Below are 15,436 nucleotides of genomic sequence, written 5' to 3' on the forward strand. Positions count from 1 at the left end.
CTCTATGAAAATAATATTGTTGGATAAGTGTTTGCCAAAGGGCCTAAACTTCTGCATCCAATGTGCATCACATTTAGACAAGTGATGTTACAATCCTGGGCCTGTATATGATACAATTATAGAAATGTGGTTTTTATTATGTTTTTAAAGTGCTAGTTGTTATTACACAGGCCATACCCTGGCAGATGTTCCTCCAGCAGTGCTAATGCTGATGCTAGAACCAAAATTTCCTTCTCTCCTATCCTCTTCTATCCTCTCTTGCCCTGCCCTGCTCTGTCTTGTCCTGGTCTCTCCTCTCCTCTCTTCTCTTCTCTTCTCTCCTCTTCATGCAGCATTTACCCTGCCAATGCAAAGTTCTATGGGTTGAACAGGAAATGCTCCTCAGCCCTGTGGGTTGTTTTTGATTGGGCTCAGTTTCTGGGAGAACTTAAGATTCCTGCAGAGCCCAGCCATGAAAACAGAACCTCCTCCCCTTTATCATTAACCCTTTTCTGAGCACCCAACATTCACACAAATTTAAACCAGATGGCAGAGCAAGGCAGTGCAAGAGAGAGGAATACATATTTTTATATGTTCCACATGGAAAATGAATAGGAGGTGTGTTTCATGCACAAGTCGTATGTTTGGGGAAATCTGTACTGAACACTATGTGATGTTGGAACTGAAATACTGCAATTGGCTAGAATCTTGCCCCTAGTCTGGAAAGAGTCCTTCAGCAATCTTAGATAAAGCTGACCCCACTAACAATTCTAATAGTCTTTAGGATCAGGATGCTGGAGGTCAGATAGGGTCAGCTGATATAGAAAAGTTTTAGATAACTTAATAGATTGAATATTAAGGTAGTTGTAGAAGCAAAATAAGTAATGTGTTCTTTTAAGATTTGCTTTTCCTGTAACTCCTTGTTTAAGGTGAAGATTATCTGACTCTAACCAGTAACTTCATTAACCTAACAAAGTTACTGGAAAATGAATAGGAGGTGTGTTTCATGCAGGAGTCATATGTTTGGGGAAATCTGTACTGAACACTATGTGATATTGGAACTGAAATACTGCAATTGGCTAGAATCTTACCCCTAGTCTGGAAAGAGTCCTTCAGCAATCTTAGATAAAGCTGACCCCACTAACAATTCTAATAGTCTTTAGGATCAGGATGCTGGAGGTCAGATAGGGTCAGCCACAGACCAAAACTTAGGTTGATAATATCAGCTTGGTCACTGAGAGATTATTTATTGTGTGGACTCAGTACAGAAGGGTTAATGGGCTTTCAGACAGTGTTCAGCCTCAGAATTTAGGACAGGGTCAGAAAATGTTCCCATTTCAAACTGAAGCTAATAAGAAATAACATGAAATTGGAGCCATGAGCCATCTGCAGGGCTAAATTGCCTTCTGGTGATGTGTTGCAGACAAGATCGGGGTGTTTCCTAAATCTCTACCTAGATGCCGAATGTCTCGACAGGTGTTCCTGAAGAGTGAACTTTAAGATCTGCAACGCAACTATTATTGTGAAAGTCTCACAACTGAGGGGTGGGGCTGCCCCAGCAGACAATGCCCTGAGGAAAACATCTTGAAATTCAGAGATATAATTCATTTGGTCACCTCACAAAGTACATAAAGGCCTAAAAGCAACCAATGCCTTTTGATTAATTCTGTATTCAACAAAGAAACAGATGAAGGTCTGTCATTGACTCTGGCCCAACCATTGGGATGTATGCAACCCTGGGTGAAAGAAATGCCCACCAGCCATGGGCAACTCTGGAGGGATATAGCTGTGAGCCACCACATCTATGAACATTCCCAGGAGCTGGGAAATGGGTACATAGACCCTAGAAAGGACATGTAGATACAGAACCCCAGGATCCAACACAGCTTGGTGTTTCTGGTGGAGTTCACTGGAAACTTGAAAGTGGCTTTCCCATGAGCTGCCCTGGACAACATCTGAACTACAGAAATTTGTCCATTCTAGATCAAATGCAGCCTATGCAAGTCCTCATTAAAAACATGGAATTTAAAAATGTATAAAAGGGCCAGGGATTTAGCTCAGTGGTGCCGCCACCTGCCTCACAAGCGCAAGGTCCTGAGTTCGATCCCTGGTAACTAACTAACTAAATAAATAAATAATAAAATAAAAGTGCATAAAGAGGAGACATAGCCTTCCAGGCAAAGGTAGTTCCAGCATGCTGGAAAAACAAAATATAGCAAAAAGCAATCCAGAAAGAGAGCAGGCCTCCCAAATGTCCAAATCAAAAAAGGACCATGTGGAGAACCATGTGACATTTGGAAGACTTGGAGACCATTTCTTCTTCATCCTGCTTGTCCTTTGGGGACTATTGCTTTCCCACCATCAATGCATGATGTTCACTCCACAGGGGGCAAGTGGACCCATCTAAGTAAGTAAGAATCTTTTCTCCCTTACAATTCTTACACATTCCATTTCCTCTCTACTGCCTTTCTTTCTGTCCTGGCTGTTTCAAGGCCACTTTCAAATTTCTATTTCTCCATATAAACTCTTCCCAAGACATTGTTGGCCTTTTAAAATTTTTCAGTACTGAGAATCAAACCCAGGTTTCACGATTGCTAGACCAGTACTCTACCACATCCCCAGCCCAACTGGTGGCTTCTCCAAGAAGCAACAGCCTCCTCCCCAACCCCAAGTTCACCCTGAGGAACAGGACGATGGTACACCTGAAGGATGAAGAGCTAGAAAGGATGAGGCAGGAAAGGTCAAAGAACAAGAAGAGAGAAAAGGCTTTATTTTTACCCTCTTAAATTCTGTAGCCAGACCTGAAAATTAAGTTGAAAAAGGACAAATTACCAGGAACAAAGCATATGAATTTTATCTGATATTAGTATTTTTATACTAACACTATACACACAGAAGCCTTCTGGGAAAAAAAAGACCCAAAAAAGTGGATAGATTGATAGCTTATATACCATTTTAACAAGAAGTTGTGCAGAGGTAACAAGACAAATGAAAAAGGATTTGGGCTAGAAGTGGTAAGTTGTGAGAAAAAGACTGCAAGACATCAGGGAAAAATGAACGGGAGATCCATTACTCAGCTTTCTGTCACTAAAACAAATACCTGCACAATAAATTAATAAAGGGAGAAGGTTTACACTTTTGGAGGTTCTGGTCAATGATCAGGTAGACCCAATGCTCTTAGAACTGGGCGGGGGGGGGGGGATAGAACATTGTGATCGGATGACAACCAGATGTGACACCAATATGGGAAATATGAAAAAGAGATGGTTGCCATTGAGAACTCCCTATCTGTCTCCTCACAGTAGCACACCCTACACTACTATAGGTTAGACTTTTTCTTCTTTTTATTTTTTTTCTCCTTTTTCCCTCGGCTCAAACTTGTTTGGTAAGGCCTGTTTTTTTCTCTACCCTTTTTTTCCTACCTCTAATAAATGTGAAACTTTGCCACAGTTAAAAAAAAAAAAGAAAAAGAAAAAAAGAAAAGAGATTGCTATAGTTTGAGTCTGAAGTGACCCACAAAACTCTCATGTGCTCAGAGACAGAGCTTTTGCAAGGTAATTGGATCATGAGGGTACTATTGCTAACTTGCTATTAGGGGATGAGGTCTGCTTAGAGTCAGGTCACTGAAGACATGACCTGGGAAGGTATATCTCCCTCCCTGCCATCTCTCTTCCCACCGTTTCCTAGCTTCCATGATGTAGGCAGCTTTCTTCCACCAGACCTTTCTACCATGCTGCTTCAGCCTTGAAACCAGCCAACCAGAGATTGTAACTATAAGCCAAAATAAACCTGTCCTTCTCCAAGTTGCAGGTGTTCTGCATTTTGTCTCAATGAAAGAAAAGTGACTAAGAGATTTTAGCACCAGAGAAGTGAGATCATTGCTGTGATTTACCTGCCCATGTGGTTTAGAAGCCTCTGGAACTGGCTTTCAGGAGGAGTTTTGAAAGATTTGGAGATGCTGGCTAGAAAAGCCCTAGAATCTTGTAAGCTGAGCCTGATGAGTGATACTTGTCAGAGTTCAGAATACCAGAATGTTGATAGAAATTTAGATGTAAAGGAAAGGCTCAGGAGATTTCAGGTGGGAACAAGGACTCCAAGAGAAGTTGAGCTAGAGGCCAGATGTGTTAGACATTGGCAGAAAATGTGTTTACATTTTGCTCATGCCCTGAGACTTTGCAGGAAATTGAGATTAAGGGTGGTGGACTAACCTAGTGGAGGAAATTTCAAGGCAGCCCAAGATTCAGGCTGTGACATGAGTATCATAGGCAGTTTTTAGTGAGATCTATAATGAAAATCAGGAGCAAGGACCATTTTTAAAGTTCACAGTTTTGCCACAAAGGAAGTGCCTGAAAAGTTGAGGCCTTGTAGAGCATGCTTGCTGAAAACAATAGCACTAAATACTTTGTACCAGAACAATAGTAAAGATGGCTTGAGGGCATCTCAGGAATTACAAGAACCCACCCTTCATATGGTACGAGGTATGAGGTATATAAGTGAAAGATTTTGCTTTGAGAAGACAGCCCCAGGACACATTGTTCCAGAAGGGCCACCTAAGGAATTGGTTCCTTGAGATATTTTTCACAGTGCTCAGCCATCTGGGCCCTTGGAGGGCTCTGTAGCCATGATCAAAGGGGACCCAGATACTGCTCAAGTGAGTGGAGACTTTGGTGCCATCTATGTGGTGCTGATTTTATAGGAACACAGAATGCAAGGGTTATGAGGTCAAAGGGGTTTCCATCCATATTTCAGAGGAATGCCTGTGAAGCTAGACAATGCACCACTGAGAAGACACTGTGTGGAGCTGTGAGAGTGAAACCAAGAGTGCAGTAAAGACCTCAGGAAACTGGAGATGCTGGAACATGGATTATCTGAGAAAAGCTGCAGGCAGTGGGCAAAGCCATCCCAAGAGAGAAGCCATGAGGGTTGCAAATGGCAATGCCCTACAGGCAGGGCTTTCTAAGCTTTTTCTTACTCTCACCACAGAGCTACAGGACTTAATGCTTTACATGCTAGGTTTCAATCTTACTTTGGTCCCATTCCTTTCTATCCTCCACTTCCCTTTTTGAAACAGGAATATTAATCCTGTGCCATTGTATGTTGGAATTATTTGACTTTCCTTTTGATTTTTACAGGAACTCACAGCTAAGAGTTTGCTTTGAGTCTCAGAGGAAATTTTGGACTGATCCTCTTCGGCAATGCTCAACTTTTAGGACTTTGATGACTCACAGCTCTTGACTAACTGTATTTTGCATAAAAAGACACACAGTCTTCTGAGGGTCAGGGGCAGAATCTTACAGTTTGGATCTGGAATGACCCCTAGAACTCTCATGTACTCAGAGACAGGGCTTTTGGAAGGTGATTGGATGATGGGGGCACTATAGATAACTTGCTGTTTGGAGGTCATAAAGGACAATTACTGAGGTTGTGACCTGGAAGGGTCTAATCTTCCTCTCTGTGCTTCCTGTACACCATGATGTGAGGAGCCTTTCTTTCACCGGACCCTTCTACCATGCTGTTTCTGCTTTAGAGCTAGGCAAGGGAGACTGTAACCATGAGCCAAAATAAACCTCTTCTATTTGAAAGTGTGGGTAACAGGTGTTGAGTCTCAACAACCAGAAAGTGATTAAGACAGATTATCCTAGATTATCCAAGCAGGCCCTGTGGAGTCACAGAGATCCTTATAACTGGGAAGTAGGAGAATTCAGTCAGAGAAAGAGATGTGACACCAGAAGCAGAGCCTGGAGTGATTTAGAGCCATAATCCAGGGAATATCAGAGCATCTAAGAGCAACAGAAGACAAGGAAATAGATTCTCCCCTCAAGCTTCAGAGAGGTATGAAGCCCTGCTGACCCATGTTAGCCTTCTGACTTCCAGAATGGTTTAAGAATAAATGTGCATTGCTTCAAGATACTGAATGTGTGTCATTTTGTACCATCAGCAATAAGAAGTTAACATAAGGAGCAAATGGAGAAGCAAGGTTTAAGATAGAAGGTCAGAAGTAACCTGGGACAAGGTGTGGACATAGAGGGCTGCATGGGGAGGAACATGGAGTATCATTCAAAGGGATGGAATCTTTCTCCCTATTTCGGTAGTGTTTACTGGTAGTGTTTACCACTGTTGAAATTTATCAAACTAGCACCACTGAAAGGTTCTGCTGCTTCTCTATATCCTGAGCACATCGTATGTAGCAGCCACCATGCCGACTGTGGGGACATGAGCACAGGCCACTGTGGGAGGCAGGTCGTGAAGGGCTATTTCCAAACTTTATCCTCTGCTCCATCCAGGTGAACAAAACCCACTACCAGTAGAGAGAGGGGGACATGGAAGTGGGGCTGGCAGAGAGAGGGCAACAGGAGGGAAGGCTTCTAGGACTCAGACTCTGCAGACCCCACACCTGCCATCTGGACAGCTCAAGGGCACAGTCCTTGAAGACACTTCAAGGGGAGGAAAGAGAACAATGGCAGATAAAAACAAGTCTCTTTAGAAAGTCCCCACTACCTATTACTGCCTGTGATGCTCAGAACCACTGGGCCCTGCCCCGACTCCTCCCTCCGGCTGCCTGCGGGTGTGGTGAACTCAGTCCCAATCTCATACTGCCAATACAATCTCATACAGCCAAGAATGCCACAGCAGGAGTTTCAAGCCGGGTGGGGTGGCCCACACCTGTATCACCAGGTACTCAGGAGGCTGAGGAGGGAGGATCAGCCTGGACAGCTTAGCGAGACCCTATCTCAAAATAAACAAAAAAGGGCTGCAGATGCAGCTCTGTGGTAGAGTGCTCGTTTAGCACCTCTGAGGCCCCGGGTTCAATTTCCTGGACCACAAAGCAAAACAAAAACAAATAAAAACAACTTCAGAAAGTCATAAAATACAGTAAAACAAGACTATCCAGGTGTGGTAGCACACGCTTATAATCCCAGCACTAGGGAGGCTAAGGCAGAAGGATCACTGGGAGTTTGATGACAGCCTGGGCTACACAGAGAGCTAAGGATGGCCTGAACTGCCTAGGAAGACCTTGCCTCAAAAAAAAAAAAAGAAAGAAAGAAATTTATCAAACTGCTTTCCAGGTGGGTGCTTTTATTGATGAAAAATGATGCCTCAATAAACCTGAAAGCAAATGTTTTTTCATTTTTTATTTTATGAAAAAATAAAACAAAGTTTTATAATCAAATAATAACAGAATAACAATATTTGTTACACTGTGTGTCATTACCTTCAAAGTAATTACTCAGAAGACAAGACATAAACCAGCCAGGCATGGTGGTGCACACTTGTAATCCCAGAACTCAGGAGGCTGAGGCAGGAGGATTGCCATGAGTTCTAGGCCAGCCTGAGATACATAGTGAGTCCAAGGCCAGGCTGAATTACATAATGAGACCATGTCTCAAAACAAAAAACAAAAAAAGACATAAGCCAAAAGGATTCTTATATAATCATTCTTTCAATTTCTCATATGTTCTAATCATCCCCATTCCGGATCCCTATCTACACCACAGAATCAGCTCCAATGCCCTCACCTTACAGAGGTGGAAACAGGCTCAGAGAGTTGTGGAGACTTATTTTGAATCACACCAAGATTCTGCCCTCCCAGAGAAAAGAACTAAGAATTGTGATGCCTGCCCTGGGCTCTTTCCCCACAAGACTGGGAGAAAAAGGTAGGGAGGTGAATGAGCATCAGCCCCACAAGTGCCTTCTAGACTGCAGACCCAGGGCCTTCCTCATCCAAGCAGTGAGACTTCCCTCTCCCATTTCCAAGGGGTGAGGATCGAACAAACCAGCCTTTTCCTTCTCTCCCCACTGCTGAGGACTATGGGCACAAAGCACCCAGCTAAGGGTAGAGCTATTAAAAGGAGTAAACAGATTTTCTCTCATGAGCTTCCACTTTCCCCAAGCCAGGAAGACACCTGCCCTCCTATCTTACATACCAACCCCTGAGAACCTTGCCCCTTACTCACTGATTCAGATCTCAGCTGCAAAGGGACGTTAACATGCATCTTATGATGTGAATTTAGCCACTACCAAAGTCCTGGGAAATCCTACTGTCATGAGGTATCATGAAATGCCTTCCCCCAAGCCATGGGACAATGTTTTCTGCCATCTGCAAAATTCTATCCACCATCTCCTGCTTTGCTGGTCCTGCTTTGCATGCTATTGTTCACCCCCTCAAACAACTTTCTCAAAAGGCAAAGAATGGAAAACATCCATTTTCTACTTTTACAGGCAGTCAGGGAAAAGTTAAGATAGTAAAGGTAGAAATAGGAAGTCAGGAGACAAAGGACTCTAAGAACCAGTCACCAACCTAGCAATGTTCTCACAAAGCTCTGGCCACCAGGAACGCAGTGCCAGAAGCTTGGAGCCTTTCCAACTTTCACTGCCAGAAGAGGCTTGAGTCATCACTATTCCTGAACAAACGGGACTTCACAGAACACTTTGACCTCAGCACATTTGAAGCCTTCAGCAAGGCATCTTGCATGCAATGAGGACTCACCTGCTTGTGAATGGTGACATTTTGCTGTGTCGTGGTGATTTGCTCAGCAAACAAGCTACAGGTGGGCTGGGGATTTAGCTCAGTGGTTTCAATGCCTGCTATGCAATCGCAAGGACCCGAGTTCGATCCCCGGTACCAAAAACAAAAACAAACAAACAAACAAACAAAACAGCACTGGACAACACATTTAAGCATTCCAATGTGTCTATTTTTTTTTCAAAGATCACAGAAATTTCTAAAACTGAAAGGAATCTGAATCATTCCTTAGTCAAATTTAGTTGAGCCATAAGGAGTCCAAAGAGAGACATAGATATTTACCTTAGAATCATACATGCAGCCCCAAGTGAGCTACTCCTTGAGCAAATTCCTGTACCATGACAGAAGTGTTAGGGGAAAAGACCAGGAGGCACGGTATTTTGCCCTTAGATACTTTGTCCTTGTTATGTCATTGTCAAACTCTTCTGCCCTCCTCCTCCAGATGCCAGCTCTTTGTCATTTGGTTTCGAGACAGAACACCATTAAGTTAAGCATTCAAAACAAAAGACTTGCTGCCCAGAATCTGAAAACCACTTTTGATGCAGCAAAGGGTGGATTTAAGAGTAAAGAGAGCTCTTAAAATATGCTTTTTTCTTTTATAATTTTGTACTTGAAAACAAGATGGCCAACTCTGAGTACCAACATGGCGCTAACAGCCTGGAATCTGTTCTTGTTCACCAAGTGCTGGTACTCTGCATCGAGAGTTCTCAGGACATTGTCCCAGACCAGTGTCTGCAGCATCCCCAGGGAATGTGTTAGAAAGGCAACTTCTCGGAGCCCTCCCAGGCCTATTGCCTCAGAAACTCTGGGTGCAGGGCCTGGCAATATGCATGTCGACAAGTTCTTCAGGGATTCAAGGCCTCACTCACCATTCAGAACTCTGATTTGCAGCCCTGTCTTTCCCCTTGTTGAGTTATAAGTCCTTGGAGAATCTGACTCCGGCTAGCAGCTCTCACCAAGAAAAATGAACAAGCAACAAGTTTTGCACACAACTTCAAGGAGTGGAGCCCATTCAAGAAAAGCCCTCAGCGTCTGGGGATCTTGGTAGAGAAGGCCCGCTCTGACTCTAGACTCCTACAGCCTTCCAGGTGCAAGGGACACTCAGGTCTTTGGATCTGGATTCCAGGCAGGTCAAGACGTAAATTCTACTTCACTCACTTCACTGGAATCAGCCTGAAAAATTCACACCCACAAAGTTGTTCTCAAAACTGCTACTGCCTTCGGTATGACTGATTTCCGGAACGCAAAGGTGAGAAACCACCATCAGGGTGGCACTGTAAATTTTTCCCAAAAATAGTTATTCTAGAAATCAAAAGCCAGATTGAGGAAGGGTGAAAGGAAGTTGGTTCTGTCCACAATTGCAGAAAAACAAAGGATGCAGCCACCCATCTTCGCCAGTAGGGGGCAGCCAGAGAAACAAATGTTCCGTGGGCTGGAGATCCTTAAGGGTCCAAATTCAGCTTCCATGCACAGCTTTGTGCGCCCCCAACATGTTCATAAATATTTTCAGGAAATTTCACATAGAAAACTAGATCCCTAGCTTCTCTTGTTAAACAACACATGATCTGACACTGTGAATGTGCGTTTCGCAGGGCAGCAGTCACCTAGCACTGAGAGCACCCCCTTGGGACTGCAGCAAGGGCTTCTTGGCTCTCCTCTGTCTCCACCCACCTTACCTGCTTGGCTCTGTACACGGGGCCGGTCCCATAATCCACACTCAGCCATGATATGAGGTGAGATATGGGGCCGCATCTGGACAGTCATCCACTCGGAGCTGCAAAATGAAAGGTGAGTACTGACTATATAGAGTCCACCAAAAACGTATAGACCGTTCAGGAAAAGAAAAACTTGTATAAATATTTTAATACTAAATTTATTGAGACATCATGAGATTAATACAAGTTACCTTTGGCCTGTACACTTACAAGAGGTGCTCAAAGTGGTGGCCATTAGCTTCCAGACACTTATTAGTACAGCAAACTGCTGCGTGGGTAACCCTGGTCACTGAGATTGCTGCACATGCATTTTCCGTTTCTTCTCTAAGGGCCGGCAGTGTAGTGGGTTTTCTGCAATGTACGACATACTCTAGGATCCCTCATATGAGGGCGATGCATCTGCTGAAAACACATTATACTATTTTTCTTTTCCTGAAGTGTATATATATTTTTGGCAGACTTTTTTTCTTTTTTCTTTTTTTTGAGGCAGTGTTTCATTATGTAGTCTAGTCTTGTCTAGAACTTGTAGTCTTCCTGCCTCGGCCTCCCAAGTGTTGGGATTACAGCCATGTACCACTGCATCCAGCTACATTTTTTTGTTCTAATATTTTCCCTATTACTCTGGTTTCACTGTCTGCATCCTAATTCCATTTCTCATGCCTAAGGCTGGGTAAGATCCCCTCCCCTTACTGGGGGTTTAATCCAGGGCCTTTGCACTGAGCTACATCCCAGCCCTTTAAAAAAAAATTTTTTTTTTTTTTTGAAACAGGAATTGCTAAATTGCCCTGGTTTGGCTCAAACTTGCTATCTTCCTACCTCAGCCTCCCAGAGTGCTGAGATTACATGTCCTCACACTATAGCTTTCCTATTGTAGGCCGAATCATGTGTCCGGGTTTTTATTGTCTTCTGTTAGTTTGTTAATTCTATGACAGCAGGGAACAAAACGATCTTCAGTGTTGAAATCCTTTGCCCAGTACCTGGGATCTTCAAAGAAATTCAATAAACAAGGAAAGAAAGAAGAGTGGGAGGCTTCTGCCGCCTGCCTCGCAAGCACAAGGTCCCGAGTTTGATCCCTGGTATCAACAACAAAAAAAAAGAGTGGGAAGGAGGGACCTCTCTGAGTCTCGACCTGGAGGCCCCAGAGTCCTTCCCCACACGACACTCAAACTAGCTACTCTGAGCCGGGGTTGGCACACAGCAGGCAAACTTTCTGCCTGACGTCCTGGCAAGAAGCTGTGAGAGAGGAGATTACCATAAAGAAACTGAAGCCCTTCTTAAATCCTAAGCCCTCCCGTGTCAGGGGAGATGGAAACGTCCTTGATTTTTTGGCGGAACCAAACCAAAGAGAGGAGGGTAACAGGGGTGGCAGCTACTGGGCAGACAGTAGGGTCACGGAAAGACTTAGCTAACTTCAGGGCCAGGTTATTGAGATGCCATTGACTTAGAAATTTTGTGGCAGTATCTAAACAATGTATCTCAGTGAAAGTTCCTGAGAACAAAGCCCCCGACTAGCAGGAGCTCTTCTCTCTCCTGGGAGGCTTAGCTACCGACCACATGAATAAGTGGACCGCCTCATTCCCCTCACACAGAAAAGCATATGGGTGCACACTGCCACCTAATGGTCATAGTTGGTGACACAACAAGAGTAGGGAAATCCATAAATGTGATGAATGGATGCATGGGAAGATAAAAACTGTAATTATTTTATTTTAGCTTTTCTTTCAGTTATCTGAAACACACACACATTCACAGTATTTTATATAAATACTGTGGAAAAATAGTACCGAAGGAAAAATTTTAAAGATGCCAAACCAGATATTACTGGCCAAGAAAGAATGGATGAATTGGGAATTCCGTTCAGGCTCTTTGGATGCCATCCAGATGTTCAACCAGCTGGTCACCCTGAGTCCCCTCCAGTCAATTACTTTCCTTGATGTTTCTAATCAACAGTATTATATATGTGATGCTATAAACTTTTATATTTAATATTAGCTCATAACTCAGGATCCTAAACCAGATGTTTTGGGTGAGAAAGAAATTGATGACTTATCAGGAGATTGAACCCAGGCCACTGGCTGCCCTCCAGGCATTCTACCAACTGAGCTGAAAGCAGAGTGGCTGCTACCAGCTTCCTTTAGTTATGAGGGGAGAGGGAGAGAGAAAAGAGAAGATGAACACAAAGCTGCATTTAAGAAAATCTCTTATAAGTTTCTTTTCTTATAAAACAGGAGTCTGTGCATTATCTTTTAAGACAGAATGATCAGGTATTTTCAGGTATTTTCTTTCTTTTTTTTTTTTTTTTCTTTTTGAGACAGGGTCTCGCTATGCAGTTCAGGCTGGCCTTGAACTCACTATGTAACCCGGGCTGACCTCAAACTTTTAGCAATCCTTCTGCCTCAGCCTCCAGAGTGCTGGAATTACAGCCAAGCACCAGCACGCCTGGCTGGTCAGGTATATTCAATGCTCTGAACTCATCTTCCTCTTCTCAATGACTTTAGGGGCTGGGGAGTGGAGCAGAGAAGAAAGTAAACTACATGACAAAGAAAGGTGATGAGAAGATATGACTGATCAGCTATCATGGATGAGGTGGGCTAATGTCTTAAAAATATTAACTGACTTTTCCTCCCAAGGATTTTTTTTCCCTTGCCTCCCTCTATCCAAGCAGCTAGGCCCACTTTTCCTCTTGGAGGAACTAGGCAGACAAGAGAACAGAGATCAAAGAAGTCTTCTGGGCTTGGGTTTCTCAAAACCCAAGCTCTTGGGGGAATGACAATAAAATGTTTAGAAAAAAACTCACAGAAGAAAGAAGGAATTTCCAGCCCTTCCCCATTTCTCTTGGAAAACATCCCCCAACCTGTGGAGCGGAAGTACTGATGGGGCCCTGTGTCCAGCTTTCTGGGCTGGAGTCCTGGGGAGGGAACAGTGTTGCTGACCAGATGGAGCCCAGGGAATTCAAATGAGATAAGCCCTGATGAGCACTTGGCGGAATGTCTGCTACACAGTAAGTGTTCAATAAATGGCAGCTATTACTGCTTTACAGGATTGCTCCAGTTTCGGGAGCCTTCAGATGGCAGTTTCCTGTGGCGGGTGGAGCAGTGCATCCTCAACAAGGGGCAGTCAGCACAGGCCGTCCTCCCTCTCCGTGTCCCCTTTGAACATCACAAGGACCACGTTCAGCTCAGTTTTAACTTGACCAGTGTCAAGCAACGTATGATGATTAACTTCATGTGTCAACTTGGCTAGGTCACAGCTCCCAGAAGTTTGTCAAACATCATTCAGACATCTCTGTGAAAGTTGGTTGTTTTTTTTTTTTTTTTTAAGTAAAGCAGAGGACTCTCTATGATGTGGGCAAGACTCTTCTAATCAGTTAAAGGACCTCCTAGTAAAAAGACTGAACTCCCAGAGAAAGAAAGGATCTTCCCCTTGAGCTGCAGTTCTTCCCTGGTCTGCATTATGCCCGAAGATATTGGGCCTGCCATTTTGAGAGCCAATTTCTTGAAATAAATACCTATCTATGATCCTGACATGCTATGGATTCTCTTTCTCTGGGTAGCCCTAATAACACGAGTCCACAAAAAGAATTCTAGAATCTACCTCAGGGTTTGATGTATGAATAGGGACACCATTCCATCCCTAACAATGAGGAACAAAGAAAGTCAACATGTTACCAGGGCAAACAGAGGAACCCCTGGGACCCAGACACTGGGTGCCAGGGGTCCAAGAAGCCCATCATCTCGGTCAGAAGGACCTTAGGTCCCGTCTCTCCAGGCATCCAATGCAGCCATTACTCCCTGGGGTCCTGTCACCTGCCAGGGCCTCTGCCCAAGAAAGGGGCACAGGCCCACTGATTCCAACTCTTATTTGCCTTTCTTCTCCTTCCCTTCCCTGGGCCCAAGAGAATCTCCTCCAGATACAAATATTGTGAGAATTGTTCTCAGTCTCTGCTAGAGACATTTTCTCCATCCAGAAAATCAACACCACCATGACCACCACCACCACCACCACCACCCCACCCCGCAGCCAAGGCTTTTGGCTCAAAAGCAAGCAAAGGCTACAGGCTATTTCTCCCTTCTCCCCAACCACATCTCTGTCCTGAGACATTAAATGTAGCCCTCACCCATCTGCTTGAAGTGGGAGAGGGGTGACTCCGAGAAAAGGAAATTTTCTCAAAATCTTATACCTCACTTTCTTTGAAACAAATTTTAGACACAGACTGGCTGGGTTAGAGGGATGGATAGATGACAGATGACAGGATGGCTGTGGGTAGGTGACAGCTGTAGTAAATGCTAATGGTGAGGTCTAAGTGCTGGGCCAATGAGTGCTCACAGTTTGTGTTTGAAGTTTTCACTATAAACTGATGGAAGAGAAATATTACCATTCACATTTGCCAGATAAGCTCTTGGGGTGGGGGTATTTAAAAATGGTTCCTTTTTCTCACTGGTATCAAAATGATTAGCACTTGATAATGCTGAAAATGGACTCAAAAAACAGCCAGACAAGCTGGGCATGGTGGCTCGCATCTGTGAGGTAAGAAATCTGGGAGGCTGAGGCAGAAAGACTGCAAGTTCAAGGTCATCCTGGGCAATTTAGCACCTCAGTAAGACCCTGTCTCAAAATTTTTAAATGTTTTCAAAAGGCTAGGCAAAAACAAAAGCTCAAAACAAAAGGCTGGGGATGTGGCTCAGTGTGAAGACCCTAGGTTCAACTCCCAAGAAAGGAAGGAAGGGAAAGAAAGGGAGAAAACAGGAGGGAAGGAAGAGGAAGAGAGGGTGGAGGAAAGAGGGAAAGGGAGAAGAGAGGAGAGGAAAAGAGGGAAGGAGTGGAGCGGACAAGGAAGGAATTCCTTCTCAGAAGGCTCTGCACTTCCTAGAACGCGGAGCTGCTGTGCCATCTAGTGGCCACATGCACACACCGTACTTCGTGGACCCCTTTGACTGTGACCACACCTGAGTTCCTTCCAGTGAAAGGTCTCTTCTCTGGCCTGGGAGAAGGGCAGGCAGAATGGCAGTGGGGACAGGCTGTGGAAACTACCTGGAAAACGAGGATATAGGATGCACCTGGAAAGTGGGCTTAGACTCTAGAAGAGGCAGCTGCCCCAGCCTCGTGCACACCTGCTAGGTGAGAGGCTGGGCAAGCTCCCCTCAACTGAGACTTTTCCCGTCTCTGGAGAGTCTTCCCAAAGCCTCTGTTGCCTCTGAGCAACAGCCTGGGTGCCCCA

The sequence above is a fragment of the Heterocephalus glaber genome, unplaced genomic scaffold (genome assembly GCF_053883595.1).
Source record: "Heterocephalus glaber isolate CG9 unplaced genomic scaffold, H.glaber_assembly_v1.0 deba00000474, whole genome shotgun sequence".
NCBI classification, from domain to species: domain Eukaryota; kingdom Metazoa; phylum Chordata; class Mammalia; order Rodentia; family Bathyergidae; genus Heterocephalus; species Heterocephalus glaber.